This window comes from Peromyscus californicus, unplaced genomic scaffold (assembly GCF_007827085.1).
Source record: "Peromyscus californicus insignis strain IS unplaced genomic scaffold, ASM782708v3 Scaffold_10__1_contigs__length_136768540, whole genome shotgun sequence".
NCBI classification, from domain to species: Eukaryota; Metazoa; Chordata; class Mammalia; order Rodentia; family Cricetidae; genus Peromyscus; species Peromyscus californicus.
Genome location: NW_026294391.1, coordinates 84,411,622 through 84,419,230, shown reverse-complemented (window position 1 = coordinate 84,419,230; position 7,609 = coordinate 84,411,622). Strand labels below are relative to the sequence as shown.

Genomic DNA, 7,609 nt, shown 5'->3' with positions numbered 1-7,609 from the left:
TATTTCTAGCTCTACAATTTCATTTTAGAGATGCTCATAACACAAGGTATGTTAATGTTTCCTATGACATTGTAATAGCAAACTTTTATAAACAGCAAGTACTACAGGAGAACCCCATGAATTATAATAAACTCTTGTTATGGAAAATGTTGAAGCACTTAAGAGAAATAAGGAAGAACCATGTAGACTAACTGGAATGCAATCTAAGACACTAAGGAAAAAATAAGCTGTGAATAATTAGATTTTTTCATTAAAAATATCATTACATGCTGTATGTTAATTTTGCCGTACAAAAAATTCTAAAAGAATGAACACACACATATAATAGCTGTTTAGGAGATTGAATTGTAGCAATATTCCATCTCTGTTGTAGTGTTTTAAATGGGAAATGTTCCCCATAGGCTTAAGGCATTTAAATGTTTGGTCCTCAGATGCTGGCACTGTTTGGGGAGGTCTAGGAGGCGGAGCTTTGCTGGAGGAAGTACGCCACTAAAGGCAGGCTTTGAGAGTTCATAGCTTGTCATACTCAAGTTTCCACTCACTCTGCTGTGTACCTGCAGTTGAGCATGTGCTCTCTCAGCTTCCTACTCTGCTGCCATGTCTGTTGCTTGTTGCTATGCTTCCCTGCCATGATGAACTATTTTTTACTCTTTTTTTAAGTTTGTAATTATATTTATGTACAGAAAACTTAGCAGTGTACATTTAACCCAATTTAGTGGCGAGTTCTTGGACCTTTGCCTTTTCTAGCTTGGCAATCCAAGCCACAGATTCAGGACCCAGGACGTTGCCTCCCCAGTGGCGGCGGATCTCATCATATCTGTCATTGTAATTGTTCCTAATAGCTTCCACCAGCTTAGCCAGAGCACCCTTGTCTTCCGAGTTAACCTGTGTGAAGGCAACAGTGGTGCATGTCTTCCTGTGGACCAGCCGCCCCAGCCTGGCCTTTCCCTTGATAATGCAGTAGGGGACCCCCATCTTTCGACACAGGGCAGGCAGGAAGACCACCAGCTCAATGGGGTCTACATCGTGGGCAATCATCACCAGCTGAGCCTTCTTGTTCTCCACCAAGGTGGTGACTGAATTGACCCCCGCTCGGAGGACAGGTGGTCCCTTAGTTGGGACGTCCCCTTTGCCAGCAGCTTTCTTCTCAACACGGGCCAGCAGCCTTTGCTTCGTCTCCTGCTTTGTCTCTGGCCTGTACTTGTGAGCAAGCTTAAGCAGCGGGTACCTGTTTGCCGGTCCAGGGCCTGTGTGAACTGGTTAATGGCAGGAGGTACTTTGAGCCGCTTATAGAGGATGGCTCTTTGCCTCTTCTGGAACTGGAAGCCAAAATAAACTCTTCCTCTGTAAGCTGCTTTTAATTGTGGTATTTTATCACAGAAACAGAAAAGTAACTAATTCAGAAGTATTGTATGTTTCTAAAGTATGCATATTATTTTGAAGTATCATTACGTGTTTTAATTAGCTTTCTTTCATACTTGATTAATAATCAAGGTATTTTCCCCCATGCACTCATTTTTCTCCTTTTACAAAGGCATTTTCATGCCTGGCAAGATGGCTCAATGGATAAAGCCACCTGCTGCCAAACCTGAAGACCTAAGTTCGATCCCTAGGACCCACAGGGTGGAAGGAGAGAGCTAATTACTGCAAGTTGTCTTCTGACCTCCATGTGCTTCTTCCACACAGAATAAATAAATATAATAGGAATATTTCCACAGACTTACTTAAATTTGACAAAGTAAAATGAGTCATATGCTAGAGCACAATATTTAGACACGATGAAATAAATACAAATGAATTATTGTTTAATATGTTTAATTTGCAAACTCCGTTAAAGGAAAAATGAATTCTTTGAACATCTACATTACAAAGAGTTGGATTTATTTATTTTTCTGAAATAAAAAGAACTTTCCTTACATCTTCTATTTTTCTCTGAAAATTGAAATGAACGATCTATTAAGTGTTTAGATTTTAAGTAAGATTTTTTAATTTCTCTTCTAACATTTAGAGAGTTGAAAGGTAACTAAATGCTAGGAAGAAATCATTTAAGTGTAAAGATAAGGCATTACTATTTGATTCAGCAATAATTAGGTCACTTATGACCTTGGTGTTGATAATTTTATAGGACAGCTGGTGATAAAAAGCAGATGGCCAAGAAGGGCTGGCGAGCAAGTGGAATTAGAGATTATATGCAAGTCTTGCTAGTGGTTTGTCTGCAAAGAGCAGGCGAGGAACAGGACAAGAGCTGGAGGAGGGTGTAAGGTCAATGGAGAGCTTGTTTATTTCATTGGGGTTTTGCCTTTTTAATGAGAGCAAATTGGTTATATTAAAGTTTTATATGAAAAGAGCTAGAATAGAGTTGAAACTACATTGGGGGGATGTTACAGGAGGTAGGAGAGAGAGGGATCCAAATCAAAGATGAAGAGTTTATTACTAAGGATGAAAAGGTAGACAAGGTCACAGTTTTGAGAAAAGTGGAGAAAGTCTGATTTAGTCAATCCAACAATATCTTTATAAAGGCAATAGTAAAACGAAGAAGAAACACTGGGTGCTACCAAATTTTGAGACCAAATATTGCAGCTATGTGATTTTTAAGGCACATTCAGAAACAATAATAGAGCAAATTTGATTGACTTATTAGTTGATAATGTTTTTACAGATGGTTTTTAAATAAGAACAAAGAGATAAAGTATTTGAAGAAATTGGTTTACTGATGGAGAGGGCTGACATGAGCATAAAACAGAGTATAGCCAGTTTTAAATCCTAAAAGTAGCCCAGGTGTGCCTACAGAATAGGAGATATATATATGGATATTAATATTTAACAGCTTTAAAGAACTCTAGAGGCTAGAGAGGTGGCTCAGCAGTTAAGAGCATTGGCTGCCCTTCCAGAGGACTCGGGTTAATTCCTAGCACCCACATGGCAGTTCAAAACTGTCTCTAAGTCCAGTTCTAGAGATTCTGATGCCCTCACAACAAGGCACATAAACATAAATAAATTATTTAGAAAATAAACTGTAAATATTAAATACAAAAATCATCCTATGAATAAATGGACCCATTAATAGACAATTCTCAAAGGAATAAACATACATTGTAAATAAATATTTGAAAAATTGCGCAACATATTTTTGATATTTCATTTCACCCCAATCAACACGGCTATCAAAGTAAATAATAATAGCAAATGTTGCCAAGAATATAGGGAAAGAAGACACTTCTGTGAAGAGTCTGTTGGAAAGAATGCAAACTGGAGGTTCCTCATAATCCATCTATACCATTTCTGGGCATACACCTAAAAGGCTAAGTTAACATACCACAGAACCAGTCTAGATGCCCACCCATAGCTAAATAGATGAGAAAATGTGCCATCACACAATTGAGTTGTATTCATTGGTGAAGAAAAATGAAATCATGGCATTTGTACAGAGGGAAAATGAACAAAACTGGAGATAATTGTGTTAAATGAAATAAGTCAAACTCAGAAAGGCTTTAAGTGGAACCTAATGTGAACACACACACACACACACACAGTGATTAGCTTTAATTTTCAAGTTCACACAACCTGGAAAGAGTGTCAATGAAAGATTTTCTCCATTGGGTTGGCCTGTGGCATGTCTGTGGGCGACTATCTTTAATTGGTATGGGAAGATCCAGCCTACTTTGGTTGGCACCATTTCCTAGGCAGACAGTCCTGAACTACGTAAGAGTGGAGTGATGGAGCTGAGCACAAGCTAGCAAGCAAAAGAACATGCATGACTTGATTTCTCCCTGCTCTTTACCATAGATTTGATGTAACTAGCAGCTTCGAGTACCTGCTACCTTGACTTCCCTGTAATAATAGACTGTAACCAGGAACTGTGAGCTAAAATAAACACTTTCTCCCTGAGTTGATTGTTGCTGGGCTATTTTATCACAACGACAGAACTGAAACCTTGTGTGTGTGTGTGTGTGTGTGTGTGTGTGTGTGTGTGTGAGAGAGAGAGAGAGAGAGAGAGAGAGAGAGAGAGAGAGAGAGAGAGAGAGAGAGAGAGATGGAAAGAGTATAAGGGAAAGGAAGAGTTCTAAAAGGAGGAGGGAGGGAGCAAGGGAGGAGAGGAAAAACCCATGAGAGTAATAGAATATAAACGTTATGAAAACAGAGGGAGGGTCTGTAGAGATGGCTCAGTGGTTGAGAGCACTGGCTGTTCATCCAGAGGACCCGGGTTCAATTCTCCCAGCAACCACATGGCAGCTCACAACTGTCTGTAACTCCATTTCCAGGAGATCCAATACCCTCACACAGACATACATGTAAGCAAAACACCAATGTACATAAAATACAAATAATGAAGTTTAAAAAGAAAGAAAACAGAGGGAGAACTACTTGTGGAGGAAAGGGGAACAGAAAGGGGGAAAACAGACATGAGGGACATAAGTGGTGAGAGGAGAGTAAGAACAAGTTCAAATTTGATATATGTATTAAAACATCACAATGGAAACCATTTCTTGGTCTGCTAAACAGAAATATTTTTCTGTTTATTTTACTTCACGTGTGAACGTTTTGCCTACATGTATGTATGTGCAACATGTATGTGCCTGATATCATGAGAGTTCAGAAGAGGGTGCCAAAAGCCCTGGAACTTGAGTTCAAGACCATTGTGAGCCACCGTGTGGGTTCTGGAAACAGACCCTGGGGTCCTCTGAAATAGCAACAAGTGCTCTTAACTGCTGAGCTGTTTCTCTAGTCACCACCCCCAGTTTAATTTAAAAATATGAAAACAGTAATAAAAAAGGTGAAATAGTACAAAAGGGCAAAGGTTAAATAAAATATTGAACTTCTATGAATCAAAAAGTAAAGCAAGCCTAAATTCTAAGAATGTGTGAAATAGACTTTCTGTGTGAAGATATGGATAGTAATATAGTTTAAATGGCATTTCATATGCTGACATAATAAATAGCAATTACTTTTTTTTTTAAAAGCAATCAAACTCTTTTAAAAACCCAGTGAGGAGGCCTTTACAGTGATTTGGTTAAGAAAGGTTGTTCTTTCACACTAATGTGATAGTAATGAAGGCTGAAAGGAGCAAGCAGATTCATGAGATAGAATCAGTGAGCCTTGGAATAAACTGGATATGAAGGTGACTGTGAGATAGGAGTCATAATTTCTGCCTTATAAAAATAGATGACACTGCCAGCTCTTCACTGAGATAAGGAAGGCGGGGGACAGGTTGAAGAATAGGAGAAAGCAGAGATGATGAACTGGGTTTGGGAACATCTTGAGTTTGAGACGATGTTAAGGTGTAAAATAGTCTGTTTGATATCAAGCTTGAAACTCAGAGAATCTGGAAGCTTGGGGAATAAAAATAAGATGTTTGGATTTAAGATACATGTATGCTCTCAACCTAGAATTAATGACAATTCACTTGGAAATTGATTCTACAAAATCATAGCAATTCCACTTAAAATTTTATGTTAAGAAAATAGAACATGGTGTGTGTGTGTGTGTGTGTGTGTGTGTGTGTGTGTGTGTGTGTGTGTAAAACTAAGAACTTCATCTCTTTAAATCCCTAACTTCCTTATTTTGACATGTGCTTTAATTTAAGGAGGGATTGACCACTGCACATTAAGAGCAACAAGGCATCATAAAAAGTTAAGAGAAAGTTCTAGGCAGTTGCATATATGACAAAACCACAATCACCACCACAGCCAACAACACCAGCAAAAATGAGAGAAGAGAGAAGCTCAATTCCATCTCACAGTTTACATGACTGATTTTAATGGGAGAAGGGGCTGTCTGTGATATAAAGGAAAAACCAAAGTCTGTTTTTCCAATTGTTCTACATAACACACAATACTTTTGTGAGTTCTTGTTAACAAAATGTATGAAGATTTTCCCCACCCAAAACAAGTCTGTTGTGCAACAGGCACCCCCACCTGAGTGTCCTCAAATTCAATACACTCCTGACTAGAGGTAGCATCAGATGCCAGAGGCTTTAATCCCACACCGTTATCCTCACATTAGAAACCCAAGTACAGACCATGGCTTGTGAATGACCAATTACAAATTGGAGGTTATGACAATCTCCTTGGCAATTAATTTACTAAAGTGGCTCACAGAACTCAGAGAAACACTTAATTACACTTACTAGTCATTTATAAAAAAAAATAATGCAAAGGACACAGATGTCACAGATGGTCAGATGGAAGATGTGATGGTTATCTTGACAGCCAATTTGATTGAATGAAAGACAATTAGTAATCATATGTCTTGGTGTATTTGTTAGAGTGTTTCCAGAAAGATTAAATTAAGGGGTAGAAGGCAAGCCTCAAATGTGAGTAATATCATGCAATTCTTTGAGGGTCTGGATAGAATAAAAGGAGTAAAAGGAAAATGAGGCTAGCACATACACACATATTCATATTCTCTCTCTCCTTCTTCCTCCTTCCCTCCCTCCCTTCACGTCTCCCTTCATCCTTCCCTCTCTGCAGCTGTCTCCTTTCCTCTCTCCCTTTCTCTCTTGCCTCCCTGTGTAAATGGAGGCTTTTCTCTGTCCCACCCCATCCCGCAGCCACTTCCAAATAATCACTCAGAGGCTTGTATTAATTAAAAATGCTTGGCTTGATGGCTCAGGCTTATTATTAATCAGCTTTTATATTTAAATTAACCCATATTTCCTATCTATGCTTTGTCATGGGGCTCGTGGTTTGTTATCTCATTTTCTACATGTGGCAGCTGGCTGGAGTCTGCCCTGACTTCACCCTTCTTCATTTCCGTCCTCAGTTTGATTGTACAGCCTAACCTTATCTTGCCTTGCCATTGGCCAAAACTGCTTTATTATCAACAATGAGAGCAACACACGTTCACAGTGGGCAGAAGGACATTCCACAGCATTCCTGCCTTCTCTGGCCACCATGATGTGAGTTGCTTTGCCCTGACATGTTCTTTGCCATGATGGATTGAAACCTCTTAAGTCACAAGCTAAAACAAATCTTCCCTCAATTAAACTGATTTACTCCAGTATTTTTTTCATGGTGACAAAAGTCTAACACAAAAGATATTCATAGGACTAGGTATGTGAGAAGAAATATAGTGCTTCCTTGCCCTCCCCAGGTAATCCACCATCTGGGAACTCCATTTGATCAGCTATTGGAAAACTCACTAAAGTCTGTCATTTTTTTTAATTATGGACTCAATATTCATGATTGATTAAAAATGGACCCTGGTGATCAATCAAATTTCAGCTCCTCTCCCCTCCTTCCAGTTGGAAAATGTGGTTCAATGTTCTATACCAGGTCTTTCTAGTAACCAGGCCTTATCCTTTAGCCATATAGAGGACCTCAGTCACAAGTCATCTAGTCAGTATACAAAAAATACTTAACACTCTGAGGATTCCAAGGCTTCAGAGACTCTAGGTAAGGAAATGAGAACAAAACTTAAATATGTTTTACAATATTGAAGCTCAAAAATGTTTTAAAGACGTTGATGATATATAGTGATGCAAAGGGAGTGGAAAAACTGTCATTCTCCTACACCCTCTGTGTGATTACACATAGCTTCACCTTTTCAAGGAAATTTTCATAATATGTATTACAATAGACAATGCATGTGTTACTGGAGACAGCAATTT

The 7,609-nt window shown here is 38.8% G+C and overlaps 1 pseudogene; it reads right to left on the bottom strand.

Moving 5' to 3' along the window:
- Positions 1 to 702: 702 nt before the first annotated feature.
- Positions 703 to 7,609, bottom strand: part of LOC128117118 (60S ribosomal protein L7a-like) — a 60,315-nt pseudogene continuing 53,408 nt past the window's right edge.